We start from the raw sequence: 20,000 nt of genomic DNA on the forward strand, positions 1-20,000 counted from the left end.
AAAATAAATGAATTACTGGTTGTAGAATATTATTCTCGTCAAACTTAAACTTAACTAAAATAACAAGAGTTTTTTTTACAAGGATTTTCTGCTATTCATATATCATAGACATGGATATGCGAAAATTTTTATTCCTTGCCCACCCGTTATCCACTATTTTTTGTATTACCGAAAAATGAGGAATATAAAGTTGTCCATATCAACAAACAAATTTGAAATATGAAATAATGGTATGCATTGGGATGAGTAATATTGATGAATTTGGTAAAGATTCGGAAAGAGAGGGATTCGAACCCCCGGTAAACAAAAAGCCTACATAGCAGTTCCAATGCTACGCCTTGAACCACTCGGCCATCTCTCCTATATAATGATGCCCAGAAACCGGTTGAATGTTGAATAGTGAATCAATCCTATTTTTCATAAATGCATAAAACCTATTCAAACTATAAAAATACAAAGTAAAATTAAAAAAAAACCTCCTACAAGGTCTTAGGATAAACAAATTTGATTGATGAGTTCATTTTTACGTTATTTCGCACTGTATTATAATTATACAATTCCTTTATTTGTGGGATTGATTTCTCACACCATGATTAATTAAATTATAGAATGGATTTCTACCTATGCCTAGATCTCGGATAAATGAAAATTTTATAGATAAGACCTTTTCAATTGTAGCCAATATCTTATTACGAATAATTCCGACAACTTCAGGAGAAAAAAGGGCATTCACTTATTACAGAGATGGTGTGATTTGATTCCATTTTTTTTGACCGATTTCGGTCAAAAAAAAATGGAATGGAAAAACCCCACGCGTGTTGAAGGTGAAATTTGTAAATAAAAGGATTAATTCCTTCTGTCGTGTATCCTCGATTAATGAAGCCTTATATGCTTGAATTTTAGGTTTCTAGTATTAAGCGAAAGGTTATACCTATACTTATGGGGTTAGGTCAACCCCAAATTACTAGTACTGATAGGCAACATTGGGAAAGAAGCACTACGCTTGGGAATCAAGGACACGAAAACTTTGTATCTATCTATATCCATGGCTTATCGAGATTGGGACTAACAGGAATGGTTGGGACAATAAATATCCATCTCGTTCATATTTTGGATACCCATAGAACCATCGAAGATTATTGAGGTGACTAATTCCAGGAAATTAAGCAGCGTAGAGGACAAAGAAATTGTTGAAGTTCTTATTTTTTTTTATCAAGTACCTACATACTTAATGTTAAGAAATAATTTTTGACAGGAAGGTTGGCTAGAGATTTATTGTAAAAACACTAGCTCTGTTCAGTTGAGAATGAGAATACTGGAATATTTTTTGATTTGATGGATTTTTCTCATTACACACATAAGGGGGGAGCCGTATGAGATGAAAATCTCACGTACAGTTCTGGAGCGGAGATTCTTTGAACCGAATGACGACCGTAACGGATGTCAGCTCAATCTGAAGGAAATTATGCAGAAGCTTTACAGAATTATTATGAGGCTATGCGACTGGAAATTGATCCCTATGATCGAAGTTATATACTTTATAACATAGGCCTTATTCACACAAGTAACGGAGAACATACTAAAGCTTTGGAATATTATTTTCGGGCGCTCGAACGAAACCCATTTTTACCCCAAGCTTTTAATAATATGGCCGTGATCTGTCATTACGTGCGACTATCTCCACTATAGAAAGAAAAAAGAAAAGAACAAGCAAATCCACAAATTTTAATATAAGAAATATAGAAATATAAATAATTATAAATAAGAAAGGCTTTCTACATATATATATCGTTCAAAACAACGATTTTTATCAGCTGTAGCAAAGAAACTTCATAGAAGTAAAAATATGAAGAAATCGATATGTCTAGATACCCTCTTTTTCTATGGATAAAAGATCTAATTGATAAAGGAAGCATCGTAAGGATCAATTAACACGGTTTTCAATCGATATAATAAAAACTGCTTCCTTATCTCATGATAAATAAAGAAGTCAGGAATCCACTTATGTAATAAAAAGGATCCCCTGGTATTTTGAGCAGCGGTGTAGTATCAAATCCCAAAGATAGAAAGTATTTTCTCTTTACTTATAAGAACTTATAAGATAAGAAAGAAAAAACTTTTACCAAGATTCTATAGAAATGAATCTATCATATATTTTTGTATATGATATATAAAATCGAGATAGTTACCTTTCAGAAAATTAGAATTAGGGCGTTAATGCCAATGCTTGATTCCCTTTTCTGAAGGTAGGAGAAAAGATAAAACTAAAAAAAAAGATGAAATTCTTTGAAATTCTTTATTTATTAGTAAAAATGAAAGTTTGAAACTCATATTAATAATTTCTTTTTTTCTTTTAGTTAACTTCAAGATAATAGAACAAAAAAAGAATTGACTACTGAGCCGTATGAGTCAGGAAATTCTCAAGTACGGTTCTAAGGAAAGGAATTGACTCACCTATTTCGACCGAGGAGAACAGGCCATTCGGCAGGGAGACTCAGAAGTTGCGGAGTCTTGGTTTAATCAAGCCGCTGAATATTGGAAACAAGCTATAGCTCTCACCCCCGGTAATTATATTGCAGCACAGAATTGGTTGAAGATCACAGGGCGTTTTGAATAAGAACACTCTGTTTCTTTTTTTTCTTATATATTTATCTATCTATATAAAGATATAGATAGATAAATATATATTGTTATAAATTCTTGTTTCTTGTCCCTATCAAATTCAAAAATCATTTCTATAGGAACGACCAATCACATAATTTAAATATATCCCTTCTAATTTTGTTCGATTTTGTCTAGTATTTCATAGAAATAAACGAGATGTGGATACAGTAGATAATTTTCTCCTTTTTTCTGTTATTTAAACTAATATTCAATCAAATTAAGAAAAGAGACCTTCAAAAAAAGAAATAAAATATAGGTATATTGCCTAATAATGAATGCTAATGCCTGCTCAATTTGAAATAGAGTACATACTTATACTTTATCTAAAAAAAAAAATAAAATCTAAGGAATAGAATTAGAATAAAATCTGAATACATTTGATTAGGCTGCACGAAAAATTATTGAACTTCCATTCAGAGTTCCCAAAAAGGTCTTAGAAGATTAAAATAGGTCCGTTGAGCGCCTCACTCTTATGTCATAATAGATTCGAACACTTGCCCCGAATTGACTTCGAGATCATAATTGTTCTAGTGAAAAACTAAAGAAATGAAATTTACTAAGATATCCAATACATGAGAGATAGGAGAGAACAAAACTCAATAGAAACATCTCTAATAAGTTCACTAATTCTGTTTTATGTTGGCAGGTCTCTTTGTATGTGTTGTCTGGAAAGAGGAGGACTCAATGATTATTCGTTCACCGGAACCAGAAGTTAAAATTTTGGTAGATAGGGATCCTATAAAAACTTCTTTTGAGGAATGGGCAAAACCTGGTCATTTCTCAAGAACAATAGCTAAGGGACCAGATACTACTACTTGGATCTGGAACCTACATGCTGACGCTCATGATTTTGATAGCCATACTAATGATTTAGAGGAGATTTCCCGAAAAGTTTTTAGTGCGCATTTTGGCCAACTCTCTATCATCTTTCTTTGGCTGAGTGGCATGTATTTTCATGGTGCTCGTTTTTCCAATTATGAGGCATGGTTAAGTGATCCTACTCACATTAGGCCTAGTGCTCAGGTGGTTTGGCCAATAGTGGGTCAAGAAATATTGAATGGTGATGTAGGGGGGGGGTTCCGAGGAATACAAATAACCTCTGGTTTTTTTCAGATTTGGAGAGCATCTGGAATAACTAATGAATTACAACTCTATTGTACTGCAATTGGTGCATTGGTCTTTGCAGCCTTAATGCTTTTTGCTGGTTGGTTTCATTATCACAAAGCTGCTCCAAAATTGGCTTGGTTCCAAGATGTAGAATCTATGTTGAATCACCATTTGACAGGGCTCCTAGGGTTGGGGTCTCTTTCTTGGGCAGGACATCAAATACATGTATCTTTACCGATTAACCAATTTCTAAATGCTGCAGTAGATCCCAAAGAGATACCACTTCCTCATGAATTTATCCTAAATCGGGATCTTTTGGCTCAACTTTATCCGAGTTTTTCCGAGGGAGCAACCCCATTTTTTACCTTGAATTGGTCAAAATACGGAGAATTTCTTACTTTTCGTGGAGGATTAGATCCAGTAACTGGAGGTTTATGGCTGACCGATATTATACACCATCATTTAGCTATTGCAATTCTTTTCTTGATAGCGGGTCACATGTATAGGACCAACTGGGGTATTGGTCACAATATAAAAGACATTTTAGAGGCACATAAAGGTCCATTTACAGGCCAGGGTCATAAAGGTATATATGAGATTCTAACAACGTCATGGCATGCTCAATTATCTATTAATCTAGCTATGTTAGGCTCTTTGACCATTGTTGTAGCTCACCATATGTATTCTATGCCTCCTTATCCATACCTAGCTACTGACTATGGTACACAACTGTCATTGTTTACACATCACATGTGGATTGGTGGATTTCTCATAGTCGGTGCTGCTGCGCATGCAGCGATTTTTATGGTAAGAGATTATGATCCGACTATTCGATACAACGATCTATTAGATCGTGTCCTTAGACATCGTGATTCAATCATATCACATCTTAACTGGGTATGTATCTTTTTAGGTTTTCACAGTTTTGGTTTGTATATTCATAATGATACCATGAGCGCATTAGGGCGCCCTCAAGATATGTTTTCAGATACTGCTATACAATTACAGCCGATCTTTGCTCAATGGATACAAAATACCCACGCTTTAGCACCTGGCACAACAGCCCCAGGTGCAGCAACAAGTACCAGTTTGACTTGGGGAGGTGAAAATTTAGTAGCAGTGGGCGGTAAAGTTGCTTTGTTACCTATTCCTTTAGGAACTGCGGATTTTTTGGTCCATCATATTCATGCATTTACAATTCATGTAACAGTATTGATACTCTTAAAGGGTGTTCTATTTGCTCGTAGTTCACGATTGATACCGGATAAAGCAAATCTAGGTTTTCGTTTCCCTTGTGATGGACCTGGAAGAGGGGGGACATGCCAAGTATCCGCTTGGGATCATGTCTTCTTAGGACTATTTTGGATGTACAATTCAATTTCCGTAGTTATATTCCATTTCAGTTGGAAAATGCAGTCAGATGTTTGGGGTAGTATAAGTGATCAAGGGATAGTAACTCATATCACAGGAGGAAATTTTGCGCAGAGTTCCATTACCATTAATGGGTGGCTTCGTGATTTCTTATGGGCGCAGGCATCCCAGGTAATTCAGTCTTATGGTTCTTCATTATCTGCATATGGTCTTTTTTTCTTGGGTGCACATTTTGTATGGGCTTTTAGTTTAATGTTTCTATTCAGCGGGCGTGGTTATTGGCAAGAACTTATTGAATCCATTGTTTGGGCTCATAATAAATTAAAAGTTGCTCCTGCTACTCAGCCCAGAGCCTTGAGCATTGTACAAGGACGTGCTGTAGGAGTAACACATTACCTTCTAGGTGGAATTGCCACAACATGGGCATTCTTCTTAGCAAGAATTATTGCAGTAGGATAATAGCTAGGAGGATTTGAAAATCATTATGGCATTAAGATTTCCAAGCTTTAGTCAAGGCTTAGCTCAAGACCCCCACTACTCGTCGTATTTGGTTTGGTATTGCTACCGCACATGACTTCGAAAGTCATGATGATATTACTGAGGAACGTCTTTATCAGAATATTTTTGCTTCTCATTTCGGGCAATTAGCAATCATTTTTCTGTGGACTTCCGGGAATCTCTTTCATGTAGCTTGGCAAGGTAATTTTGAGACATGGGTACAGGATCCTTTACATGTAAGACCTATTGCTCATGCAATTTGGGATCCTCATTTTGGTCAACCAGCTGTAGAAGCTTTTACTCGAGGGGGTGCTCTAGGTCCTGTTAATATAGCCTATTCTGGTGTTTATCAGTGGTGGTATACAATCGGTTTACGTACTAATGGGGATCTTTATACTGGAGCTATTTTTCTATTAATACTTTCTATTATATCTTTAATAGCAGGTTGGTTACACCTACAACCAAAATGGAAACCGAGTGTTTCGTGGTTTAAAAATGCCGAATCCCGCCTCAATCATCATTTGTCAGGACTATTCGGAGTAAGTTCCTTGGCTTGGACAGGGCATTTAGTTCATGTTGCTATTCCGGGGTCCAGGGGGGAATCCGTTCGATGGAACAATTTATTAGATATCTTGCCGCACCCCGAGGGATTAGGTCCATTTTTTACAGGTCAGTGGAATCTTTATGCTCAAAACCCAGATTCCAATAATCATATATTTGGTACCCCTCAAGGAGCAGGAACTGCTATTCTAACACTTCTCGGAGGATTTCATCCGCAAACTCAAAGTTTATGGTTAACTGATATTGCACACCATCATTTGGCTATTGCGTTTATTTTTCTAGTTGCTGGCCATATGTATAGAACTAATTTCGGGATTGGTCACAGTATTAAAGATCTTTTAGAAGCACATACTCCTCCGGGGGGTAGATTGGGGCGTGGGCATAAGGGTCTTTATGATACAATCAATAATTCAATTCATTTTCAATTAGGTCTTGCTCTAGCCTCTTTAGGGGTTATTACTTCCTTGGTAGCACAACACATGTACTCTTTACCTGCTTATGCGTTTATAGCGCAAGACTTTACTACTCAAGCTGCCTTATATACTCATCATCAATATATAGCAGGCTTCATTATGACAGGGGCTTTTGCTCATGGAGCTATCTTTTTTATTAGAGATTATAATCCAGAGCAGAATCAAGATAATGTCTTGGCAAGAATGTTAGACCATAAAGAAGCTATCATATCCCACTTAAGTTGGGCTAGCCTCTTTCTGGGGTTCCATACTCTGGGACTTTATGTCCATAACGATGTCATGCTTGCTTTTGGTACTCCGGAGAAACAAATTTTGATTGAACCTATATTTGCCCAATGGATACAATCTGCTCATGGTAAAACTTCCTATGGGTTCGATATACTTTTATCTTCAACGAACAGTCCGGCGTTCAATGCGGGACGAAGCATATGGTTGCCTGGTTGGTTAAACGCTGTAAATGAGAATAGTAATTCTCTATTCTTAACAATAGGGCCTGGAGACTTCTTGGTTCATCATGCTATTGCTCTTGGTTTACATACAACTACTTTGATTTTAGTAAAAGGTGCTTTGGATGCGCGTGGTTCTAAGTTAATGCCTGATAAAAAAGATTTTGGTTATAGTTTTCCTTGTGATGGCCCGGGACGAGGCGGAACTTGTGATATTTCCGCTTGGGACGCATTTTATTTGGCAGTTTCTGGATGTTAAATACCATTGGATGGGTTACTTTTTATTGGCATTGGAAACACATTACACTATGGCAGGGTAATATTTCACAGTTTAATGAATCTTCTACCTATTTGATGGGATGGTTAAGAGATTATCTATGGTTGAACTCTTCACAACTTATCAATGGATATAACCCTTTTGGTATGAATAGTTTATCAGTCTGGGCATGGATGTTCTTGTTTGGACATCTTGTTTGGGCTACTGGATTTATGTTCTTAATTTCTTGGCGCGGATATTGGCAGGAATTGATTGAAACTTTGGCATGGGCTCATGAACGTACACCTTTGGCTAATTTGATTCGATGGAGAGATAAACCAGTGGCTCTTTCCATTGTGCAAGCAAGATTGGTTGGACTAGCCCACTTTTCCGTAGGTTATATATTTACTTATGCAGCCTTCTTAATTGCCTCTACATCGGGCAAATTCGGTTAATTGAATTCTTTATTATATATATCTGGCAAGAATCTCATTTCCTTCTATAGGGAAGAGAAGCCACTTATACATCTAGGATCCGACTTCTATCATTGATGCTAATAGCAAATTAACCATTATGGCAAGGAAAAGTGTTATTCAGAGGGAAAAGAAGAGACAAAAATTGGAACAGAAATATCATTTGATTCGCCGATCCTCAAAAAAAGAAATAAGCAAAGTTCCGTCGTTAAGTGAGAAATGGGAAATTCATGGAAAATTAGAATCACTACCGCGTAATAGTGCACCTATACGTCTTCATCGACGTTGTTTTTCGACCGGAAGACCGAGAGCTAATTATCGAGACTTTGGATTATCTGGACACATACTTCGGGAAATGGTTCATGCATGTTTCTTGCCGGGTGCAACAAGATCCAGTTGGTAAGGATTTCCAATTATCTTCATTTTTTTCATTTTATTATCAGCGATCATAGGAGGGTCCCTTTACCGTTATGTATAAATGGTTTATTCTATTTATATAGATATGGTAAAGGGACGCATTCCATCTTTGTTTTTGTTCATTAGTTATCAATTCTTTTCTTTATCGCGGAGTAGAGCAACTGTGGTAGCTCGCAAGGCTCATAACCTTGAGGTTACGGGTTCAAATCCCGTCTCCGCAACTTTTTGAATTTGATAAAAAAACAAGGTTTCAAGAAGAAGGGCATTATACGCAGTAAATTCTATGGCATTTTTCATACTATGACTATTAAATACATAGGGCGGATAGCGGGAATCGAACCCGCGTCTTCTCCTTGGCAAAGAGAAATTTTACCATTCGACTATATCCGCGTTTTCATTGTACTTGATATGCGATTCTATTTATACAGAGATGGGCCTGATATTCTATATAGGGATATAGGGATAATGAAAAAGAAATTTAGATAATAGATATTGTCTCCCAAATAAAATATTTTCTATTACTATTCATTTTTATCAAGAATTCCCATTTCTATTATTACATTTCTATTATTATATATGGTTTTTTTCTATATATCTATATAATTGAATTGAAATTATCATTCTATCGAATATTTTGATTTACTTTTTTCTTAAAAAAGTAAGTTCCTATTAATAAAAAATTATATTTATCTATATAGAGATACAGATAGATATTCTATATTATTAAATACTAGACGACGTATAAATAGATTTATAGTATTTCATTTGAATATTCTATTCATATCATATTAATATGAATAGAATATTCAAATGAAATTCAAATTTTTATAGTTCATTTTTTCTATTTTATTTCTTTTAGTTTCACAATGTACCACCATATAAGTATAAGATATAAGATTTTTCCAATAGAAGAAGTTTACTCCCCCTTAGAATGTAATGTGTTATAGTTTTCTTTTTTTTTTTTAGGAACTGATCTATTCCCTTTATGGCTGACAATCCGAAAGAATTCTGAGGGAGGGGTCATTTCATTTTTAATCTAGAATAAAAAGAACTTCAAGAAATGAGAGAATTAAGAATACCCACTAGAAACACTAATCCAATCCATAATGATGTACCGGAAAATAGAACATTTTTGTTATTTGACCAACCTTCAGGAGAAGCAAATACAACAGGTACACTAATCAATAAAATAAATGAAATAGCAATTAATGCAAAAACAGCTAATTGGAAAGCAATAGTCATGTTTCTAATCCTCCAATTTACCAACAAAAGAACTTTACCATTTGATCCCTCAACCCCTGGATGCCTTTCTTAATATTCATTGAAAAAAAAATTTGTAAATGGAAAAACGCAGAAGGGTTTTATCATGAATTCATTGATTTTGTTTATTATCAACCCTTTTGAGGCTTGGATCGAGGATAGTTTTTTTACTTCACAAAAAGGCATGCTGGATTTTGTACCTATATACATACCGATAGAAAACTAAACCAATAAATTCACATTGAATATCTTTCCTATGGGTCGATAAAAGGGTATCAATTCAAATACTCATGGTCTACTCAGTGGAATAAAGATAAAAAAATATATATATTAGCTTTTGGAGAGATGGCTGAGTGGTTGATAGCCCCGGTCTTGAAAACCGGTATAGTTTGAAACAAAGAATTATCGAGGGTTCGAATCCCTCTCTCTCCTTTTTCTCGATGAATAGATTTGTTTATTTTCTTAGTTTCTATCGAATCTTTTTTTCGGACTGGGCTATATATCCTCAACATCCCGAAAAAAAGATTCGATAGAAACTAAGAAAATAGGAAAATAAATTCTTCTTTACGACTCGCTCTACTCAACCAAATATTTATAGTAAAAAAAAGGGATTTCTACTTCATTGGATCTCACGTCTCAATTAAGAGGAGTCATGGAAAGAACAGGTTCAAAATCGCGATCAATTCCTTTTTCAAATCCTGCGGCAGCTGCGCGAGCTCTTCCCGCGTGCCATAAATGGCCTACAAATAGAAAGAATCCTAGAACAAAATGAGAAGTAGCTAACCAACTTCTAGGAGAAACATAATTGACTGCATTAATCTCTGTAGCTACGCCACCCACGGAATTTAATGAACCTAAAGGAGCATGAGTCATATATTCCGCAGAACGACGTTCTTGCCAAGGCTGTATATCTTTTTTCAGTCTACTCAAGTCTAAACCATTAGGACCCCTTAGAGGTTCTAACCAAGGAGCACGCAAATCCCAAAAACGCATAGTTTCTCCGCCAAAAATAACTTCTCCAGTCGGGGAACGCATTAGATATTTACCTAAACCTGTAGGTCCTTGAGCAGATCCTACATTAGCCCCAAGACGTTGGTCTCTAACTAGAAAAGTAAATGCTTGAGCTTGAGAAGCTTCTGGACCAGTGGGCCCATAAAACTCACTAGGATAAGCGGTATTATTAAACCAGACAAAGCAACAAGCAATAAAACCAAAAACAGATAAAGCACCTAAACTATAAGATAAGTAAGCTTCTCCAGACCATACAAGTGCACGCCGAGCCCATGCAAAGGGTTTGGTTAAGATATGCCAGATTCCACCAAGTATACAAATGGAACCCAACCATACATGCCCTCCAATAATATCTTCCAAATCGTCCACACTAACAATCCACCCTTCGCCCCCAAAAGGCGATTTTAATAAATATCCAAATAGAATACTTGGACTAAGGGTCAAATTGGTTATTTTTCTTACATCTCCCCCCCCCGGAGCCCATGTATCATATATACCTCCAAAATAAAGAGCCTTGAATACTAGAAGAAAAGCACCTATACCTAACAAGATTAAGTGAATACCCAAAATTGTAGTCATTTTATTTCTATCTTTCCATACATAACCGAAGAACGGAAAAGATTCTTCAAGAGTCTCAGGTCCCAGAAGTGCATGATAAATACCGCCAAAGCCCAATACTGCAGAGGAAATTAAGTGAAGTACTCCAGACACAAAGTATGGAAAAGTGTCTATAACTTCCCCCCCAGGACCTACTCCCCAACCTAGAGTAGCTAGGTGGGGAAGCAAAATTAAACCTTGTTCATACATGGGCTTCTCGGGTACGAAATGAGCCACTTCAAAAAGGTTCATTGCTCCGGCCCAGAATACTATTAATCCAGCATGGGCTACATGGGCCCCTAATAGTTTACCAGATAAATTGATAAGTCGGGCATTCCCGGCCCACCAAGCGAAACCGGTAGTTTCCTGGTCACGACCAGTTAAAGCTAAAGTTCCATTAAAGAGCGTTTCCACGTGGTAGAACCTCCTCAGGGAATATAAGGTTTTCATGAGGCTGATCTTGAGCTGCCATCCACGCACGAATACCTTCGTTTAAGAGAATATTTTTTGTGTAGAAAGTCTCAAATTCAGGATCTTCCGCTGCGCGGATTTCTTGAGAAACGAAGTCATAAGCACGTAGGTTCAGGGCCAAACCGACTACCCCAAGAGCACTCATCCATAAACCAGTTACTGGTACAAATAACATAAAGAAATGTAACCAACGTTTATTGGAAAAAGCAACCCCAAAGATTTGGGACCAAAAGCGATTAGCAGTAACCATTGAATAAGTTTCTTCAGCTTGGGTTGGGTTAAAAGCACGGAATGTATTTGCGCCATCACCATCTTCAAATAAAGTATTTTCTACGGTTGCACCATGAATAGCGCATAGTAGTGCAGCGCCCAATACACCAGCAACTCCCATCATATGAAATGGGTTTAATGTCCAATTATGAAATCCTTGGAAAAAGAGGATGAATCGAAATATAGCTGCTACACCAAAACTTGGAGCAAAGAACCAACCAGACTGACCCAGTGGATAAATAAGGAATACAGAAACAAAAACAGCAATTGGACCTGAGAATGCGATTGCATTATAAGGTCGCAATTGAACAGATCGAGCAAGTTCAAATTGACGTAACATGAAACCTATTAATCCGAAAGCACCGTGGAGAGCAACAAAAGTCCACAGACCGCCTAACTGACACCAACGGGTAAAATCTCCCTGTGCTTCAGGACCCCACAGTAACAACAAAGAGTGTGCTAAACTATTAGCGGGAGTGGAAACTGCAGCGGTTAAGAAGTTGCAGCCTTCTAAATAAGAACTTGCCAAGCCGTGAGTATACCATGAAGTTACAAAGGTCGTACCTGTAAACCAACCCCCCAAGGCGAAATAGGCGCAAGGAAAGAGTAATAGACCGGACCAACCCACAAAAACGAAACGGTCCCTCCGCAACCAGTCATCCATAATATCAAATAAATCATTTTCATCTTTGGTAAATTTACCAAGAGCTATAGTCATAGCGATCCTCCTATTCAACTACTTCAACCATTTCCCAACACCTCATAGAGCATTTTCAGAGATGGGACGGACCTTGATCATTTATCTCTATTCATTTCTCTCTCTATATATATATAGAATATATAAGTATACTTTCCCTTGTTTTCTAATCGGTTTCGAATAAAAAATCATTTATGGGTCTATTGATATCTAGGGCAAATCCATGAACTCGATGTGGTTATTCCTTATCTATTCTTAAAAATCTTCCAAGTCATCAATCATAAAATCTGCTATGACTCCAAAATCCGATAGAAATTTTTTTTTCAGAACTGTTCAAGAAACAAATGATCCCCTGTTTCACTTCTTATACCTAGCGGATCTTCAGACATATTTCTCTCCTTTCATCAAAGAAACTTATTCTTGAAGTTTGGTTGTGAATTGACTTCTATTTTGTCTAGGAAACTACTGTAGGATCATAGGTTTTCTAAATTTCTATTTCATTTACAGTTTTTTCTTTAGTATTTCATTTTTTTTTATAAATACTATAATAAAAAGAAAAAACTGTAAATGAAAGTTTTTGTCTCATATATATGAATTGCTGGAAAAATATCGTACACATCGATATGAAAAGAAACTATTTGATATGTGAAGACATAATTTAATGTATTTTTCTATTATTTCTATAAGATTCTATCTAATCTTATAGAAATAATAGAAATTTATGGAAAAAAATATGTTTCATTTTAATTTTAAAAAAACTTGTTTGGTGGAACTTGAAATTCGTATTAAGGCCCTTCTGAGTAAAGAAAAGGCATAACCTTTTTTCTTAGTTCAGAAACAAGAAGATTTCATTGGAAATATTCAGAGATTCTTAGGGAGTCTAAACGAAAAAAGTCTTAAAAAGAAAAAAAATTGTTCGAATTGAATCTTTATCAAATTTGAATATCAGAATAGTAGATATAAATATAATTCAACGGGTTAGGTCCACTTACTTTTTTTTATTTTTCCATTATTGAATTTTACACTTTTTCTTTTTTATTACAAATAGAAACTTTTTCAAAATATCAAGAATCTTTTTATTCTTCCTTCAAATAGAAAGACTATTGCTTTTGAAAAAAAAAGTAAAAAGCCCCTTATCGGATTTGAACCGATGACTTACGCCTTACCATGGCGTTACTCTACCACTGAGTTAAAAGGGCCCTTTTTCTTTCTTTCAATTTCTAAATAAGGAACTAGCATGACTAGTACATATATTTGTTACTGTGTATACTTATTCTATAAATTTATATAAATTATTTCTATAAATTTATATAAATTATATAAATTAAATGATATAAATGGGATTAGAATACATGTACATCAATATCTATTATTTGTATAATGACTCATCAAAGAACAAAAAATTGGATTTACCTAGTGAATAGAATATAGTTAAAAAAAAGAATTGATTAAGATTGGATTTGATCCATATCAAATATATTATTTCAAAATGGATTCTTGAAGTCATTCTAATCATAACACTAAATTCTTTTTATTGATACATAAATGTACTCACAAAATAAAATATTTCATCGAAACATTGATAAAATCGAATCATTGATAAAATGGATTCAATATGTTCTGTCCCTAAACCAAATTTTTATTTTTTTATTGAAAAATTCTATTTTCCAAAGTTTTTTTTCTTAGTATTAGATATAAATCTACCTATCGAATCTTAGTATTAGTAATAAATGATAGAAATGAAGTTTTAACCTCTCGTCCTTTGCAACAAACGAATCATTCCTGTGAAGAATTTTCTCTTTATTGGAACATTACTTCTTTTTTTTTCTTATTATGACTGGAATAAAAAAATTTAGAAATATAAATGATTAATAAAAAATTTCTATGGAATTATGAAAGAACGAAAAATATTTTTTTTTATCGAATCATATCATTATATTGACAATTGCAAAAAACTGTTCATACTATGAACGTAGTATAATGGCGGTCGGGCAAGTATGCCCCCATCGTCTAGTGGTTCAGGACATCTCTCTTTCAAGGAGGCAGCGGGGATTCGACTTCCCCTGGGGGTAGGGTGTTACGAAAGGAAGTTGATCAAAAATTTTCAATAAAAACTGAAATGTATTCTTCCTATTGTGCTGGGTCGATGCCCGAGCGGTTAATGGGGACGGACTGTAAATTCGTTGGCAATATGTCTACGCTGGTTCAAATCCAGCTCGGCCCAAGAATTTGCCGATCCACTATGAAATTCTATAACCCATTTATAGTTCTCTGGAAATGACTGATGTGCTATGATACGGAAGAATCAAAATATTAAACATATCTAAGGTTATTTCTTTTTTTTCTGTATTCCATATTTCTTTCCACAAATTCAAAATCTTGTTAATAATCGGTATTCATGTCAAGATCTGTAAGTAGAAAATATAAGGAAAAATTGAAAAAAAAAATATTTTTTTTTCATTGATTCAATTTTCAATCGATTTGTTAATAGAATAAGAATAAGAAACGGATTACGAGTAATTTGTGTCGATCTCACTAAAGTGGATATCGATATACATATCAATATATAAAAAAATGCGCTTTTTTCATTTACAACAAAAAGGTTCGAATCCGAAATAGAAAAAGAAAAGGTTTGACAGAAACGGTCCGTAAAAATATTTATACAGTACACCCCTTTCCCTGGGATTGTAGTTCAATTGGTCAGAGCACCGCCCTGTCAAGGCGGAAGCTGCGGGTTCGAGCCCCGTCAATCCCGTTGGATATAAATCCAAAAAAATAAAAAATAAATTCCTTTTTTGTGTATTTGTAGGGAATCAAATTGATAAACAAAATTTTATTTGGGGCCCCCCCCTGCTTTTTCATTTGTTTCGCCGAAAAAGGAAGGAAAGGGATTTTGGACTTTCATCAAGAATAAATGTTTTTTTGTTTTATTTAGTATGGATAAAAGATCTTCCTATGTTATACTATTTCATGAGTTGATTTGATAGCTCAGATTTTGTGATTCATGATATTGATCCGATTTGATATCATTGAAATCCAATTTATACCATTGTTGAAAGATTGAACATTTCTATGGGATTAAATCCCGAATTTTTTTTTTAGAAATTTAAGAGAAATAGAACATAATAAAGATTATGGAAGTAAATATTCTCGCATTTATTGCTACTGCACTGTTTATTCTAGTTCCTACTGCTTTTTTACTTATAATTTATGTAAAAACGGTAAGTAAAAGTGACTAATTTCACTGAAATATGATTTCTTCATTTTTATGAATGATTTAAAAAAATGATCGTACAATCAGCGTAATCCAGATAGTAGAAATCAATTTGATTTCTACTATCTGAGAATTGCGTCCAATTTTTTTTTTCAGATTCTTTTTACAAACAATTCCGGTATCTTAGGAAAAAAAGGGGGTAAAAAAACAGGAATGGTTATTACACGGTCCGCCATTTTCCATATATATATATATCTATATAACCAGGTTAAGCGTCAGTTCATCGAAATAGAAATTTTAAGAAAAATTTGATTGGAATAGGAATCCATTTCTTCTTCTTTTTGATTCCCTTGTTTTTCTCAAAATAGGAATATGGGAATAATGAAAATATTTGTTTGATTGAAAGAGTATTTTCAATTCCTATAAGATACATAGAATACATTACACTACTAAAATATAATAGAATCAAGATAGATTTTCTATTTGAACTCAATTAATTAGTATTAGTTTAAATGAAATATTTTCATTCAATAGTTTCGAAATTCAAAAATTCAGGTAGAAATCAACAAGGTTACTTGGATCCCTTAACTCAATTTTTAGTATCCCTATAGCCCACTTCTTCCCCATACTACGAGGGAAAGGGAAAATGAAAAAACTACCATTAAAGCAGCCCAAGCAATACTTACTATATCCATGTAAATTTTGTCTCCTATCTCTATAAATATGAAGGAACTATTTCATTATTTTTTCAAATTTTTTATTCTATTCTTTTTTTTGTATTATTCGCTAAAAATACTATACTATAATAGTGGAATTGCTATTACAGAGTCAAAAAAAGGATTCTGGGCTAACATCATTCACGAAAAACAAGAATTCATTCTATTTATTAGTTATTAGAACATCTAAAAAGTTTTTTTTGATTATTTTTAGTAAAATCATAAAACATTAAACATAAAAAAATTATAGGAAGTTATAAGTCAATGAATGTTACTACCAGGTGGGAATATTAAGATTTCTCTTTTATCATTTCCTTAAGGATTTCATAAAAAAAGAATCAAGACAGATTCATTTGCATACTTATACTCTTCTTTCTATTTGAAATAGTCCCTTAAATGTCTCCCAATTCGTTCTCTAAAATAATTAAAAAAACTTTTTTTCTTTTCTATTCGATTTTAGAATCAAAACTTTTTAATTTTATTAGAATATAGAATATGAAAATCTAAAGAATACTTTTTTTGAATATTACGAAAGCGAATTAGCTAAATTAAAGCTATTAAATAGAATTGATCTAAATAAATAATATTGATAAAATGTGGAAGCACTCATAAACTTTAAATTAGTCTGTATAGAAGGTTTTTCTTCTGCCTTTTCTCTACCTAAAAATGGACTTTCCTATCCGACTTATTCTTAATCCAATCTAATAAAAGACCCAGTCAGGAGACAGACACTACAATAGTTGTGTAGTGAACGAACTATCATTTCTAAATTTATGGATTCCTTTTCACTACTAGAATCTTTCCTTGAATTCGAGACAAAAATATTTACAACATTTTTTAAGCTACTGATGCTTATAATTTCGAATCAAACGCAATTCTCAAGACTCCTTTTCCCTCGCTTGCTTCTGTTGGAAAAAAAGTTTTCTAAAAAAACGTAATATAATCTTTCATTTACAGTTTCTTATCGATCAGGCGACACCCGGATTTGAACTGGGGAAAAAGGATTTGCAGTCCCCCGCCTTACCACTCGGCCATGCCGCCAATAAAAATATAGATATGAAGTTTTTGAGAATACTCCCCCCTTTTCTTTCTATTGAAAAATTGAAAAACAATCTTGAGACAAATCGCAACCGTTAACTATTCTTTTATGAATTATTCTTGAATATTTGAATAGAAATTTTTTTTTCTTAATGAGATCAGAAAATAAAAATTGATACATAACCAATCAATATTGCTTTTTTTTTTAACTTTGTTCATTCTAATTATAACAGCAACTTTCAATATATGTAAACCCTAGAATATCAATTTGATCTGTTACACAGATATTATCTAATCGAGTATCTTATCCATATCTATATAGATATAGAATACCAATACTATACGGTATTTTCAAGAAATTATCGTGCTTATTCTTTTTTTACAATTTTCAATAGAAAATTTGTAAAAATTCACACAACATGTTATGTGTTTGTTATCCTGAACAAATATGACTGCAATAAAGTTAGAGACAGATCTATAGCTGCAGTTAAATATATGCATGTTTCAAAAATACAAGCCTTATTACATTACACATAACATACTCTAATCATATTCTCCCCAATTCTCTCCAAAATACTTCACTTCAAAATATATCTTTTCTTGACAATTTCGAATGGATTTTTTTTTGTATCCAATTGAATTTGAATATGTAATATCATAATAATGATAGAAATGAAATGCATTTTTTTAGATTCCTAAAAAAAATATTGAAATGCCCGTAGAAATTTCCAATCCTTTTTTAGATTAGACTTTCGATTCTATCTGTTTGTTTTGTTGCAAATTCCTTCGAAGTTGAGTATCAAATTCTAATATTTCTTTCTCTTTTCATAATAGGTATTTCATACACTAAGAAATATTTGATACACGGGATTAGGTAAGATTTCATGTAATTCAGTATAAAGAATAGAAATTCCAATATTGCTAAATGGATTCATGTGATTTGATGAAGCATGACAGCAAATCGTGGAATATTTTTCGATAAAATTCACGGGGAAATTGAAAATGCTTGGGAGTGAAAATGAAGAAATGTCTACACTACCTGGATTGAATCAGATACAATTTGAAGGGTTTTGTAGGTTCATTGATCGGGGCTTAACAGAAGGGCTTTTTAAGTTTCCAAAAATTGAGGATACAGATCAAGAAATTGAATTTCAATTATTTGCCGAAACATATCAATTATTAGAACCCTTGATAAACGAAAAAGATGCTGTATATGAATCACTTACATATTCTGCTGAATTATATATATCCGCGGGATTAATTTGGAAAAGTAGTAGAGATATACAAAAACAAACTATTTTTGTTGGAAATATTCCTCTAATGAATTCTCTGGGAACTTCTATAGTAAATGGAATATACAGAATAGTAATCAATCAAATATTGCAAAGTCCTGGTATCTATTACCGTTCAGAATTGGACCCTAACGGAATTCCGGTCTATACTGGCACTATAATATCAGACTGGGGGGGTAGATTAGAATTAGAGATTGATAAAAAAGCAAGGATATGGGCTCGTGTGAGTAGGAAACAGAAAATATCTATTCTAGTTCTATCATCAGCTATGGGTTCGAATTTAAGCGAAATTCTAGAAAATGTTTGTTATCCTGAAATTTTCGTGTCTTTCCTAAATGATAAGGATAAAAAAAAAATTGGGTCAAAAGAAAATGCCATTTTGGAGTTTTATCGACAATTTGCTTGTGTTGGCGGAGATCCGGTATTTTCTGAATCTTTATGGAAAGAATTACAAAAAAAATTTTTTCAACAAAGATGTGAATTAGGAAAAATTGGTCGACGAAATATCAACCAAAAGCTTAATCTTGATATACCCCAGAACAATACATTTTTGTTACCGCGAGATATATTGACAGCTGCGGATCATTTGATTGGCATGAAATTTGGAATGGCTCTACTTGACGATATAAATCATTTGAAAAATAAACGTATTCGTTCTGTAGCAGATCTATTACAAGATCAATTTGGATTGGCCCTGGTTCGTTTAGAAAATATGGTTAGAGGAACTATATGTGGAGCAATTAGACATAAATTGATACCGACTCCTCAGAATTTGGTGACTTCAACTCCATTAACAACGACTTATGAATCTTTTTTTGGATTACACCCATTATCTCAAGTTTTGGATCAAACTAATCCATTGACGGAAATAGTTCATGGGAGAAAATTGAGTTATTTGGGCCCTGGAGGATTGACGGGGCGAACTGCGAGTTTTCGGATACGAGATATCCACCCTAGTCACTATGGACGCATTTGTCCAATTGACACGTCTGAAGGAATCAATGTTGGACTTATTGGATCTCTAGCAATTCATGCGAGGATTGGTATTTGGGGGGCCATAGAAAGTCCATTTTTTGAAATATCCGAAAGATCAAAAAGAATACGCATGCTTTATTTATCACCAAATATAGATGAATACTATAGGGTAGCAACAGGAAATTCTTTAGCA

General features: G+C 34.0%; 6 non-coding genes across 6 annotated transcripts; 2 read left to right on the forward strand and 4 right to left on the reverse strand.

Moving 5' to 3' along the window:
• Positions 1-273: 273 nt before the first annotated feature.
• On the reverse strand, positions 274-361 carry TRNAS-GGA (transfer RNA serine (anticodon GGA)). The gene has a single exon. It is a non-coding gene; the product is annotated as a tRNA-Ser (tRNA).
• An 8,224-nt stretch (positions 362-8,585) lies between these two features.
• On the reverse strand, positions 8,586-8,656 carry TRNAG-GCC (transfer RNA glycine (anticodon GCC)). Its single transcript has one exon. It is a non-coding gene; the product is annotated as a tRNA-Gly (tRNA).
• Positions 8,657-13,699: 5,043 nt separating this feature from the next.
• TRNAT-GGU (transfer RNA threonine (anticodon GGU)) lies at positions 13,700-13,771 on the reverse strand. Its single transcript has one exon. It is a non-coding gene; the product is annotated as a tRNA-Thr (tRNA).
• A 941-nt stretch (positions 13,772-14,712) lies between these two features.
• On the forward strand, positions 14,713-14,796 carry TRNAY-GUA (transfer RNA tyrosine (anticodon GUA)). Its single transcript has one exon. It is a non-coding gene; the product is annotated as a tRNA-Tyr (tRNA).
• Positions 14,797-15,253: 457 nt separating this feature from the next.
• On the forward strand, positions 15,254-15,327 carry TRNAD-GUC (transfer RNA aspartic acid (anticodon GUC)). The gene has a single exon. It is a non-coding gene; the product is annotated as a tRNA-Asp (tRNA).
• Positions 15,328-17,472: 2,145 nt separating this feature from the next.
• On the reverse strand, positions 17,473-17,543 carry TRNAC-GCA (transfer RNA cysteine (anticodon GCA)). Its single transcript has one exon. It is a non-coding gene; the product is annotated as a tRNA-Cys (tRNA).
• Between the last annotated feature and the right edge of the window lie 2,457 nt (positions 17,544-20,000).

The sequence above is a fragment of the Vigna unguiculata genome, unplaced genomic scaffold (genome assembly GCF_037176805.1).
Source record: "Vigna unguiculata cultivar grain cowpea cultivar isolate G323 ecotype 2 unplaced genomic scaffold, ASM3717680v1 ptg000327l, whole genome shotgun sequence".
Taxonomy (NCBI): domain Eukaryota; kingdom Viridiplantae; phylum Streptophyta; class Magnoliopsida; order Fabales; family Fabaceae; genus Vigna; species Vigna unguiculata.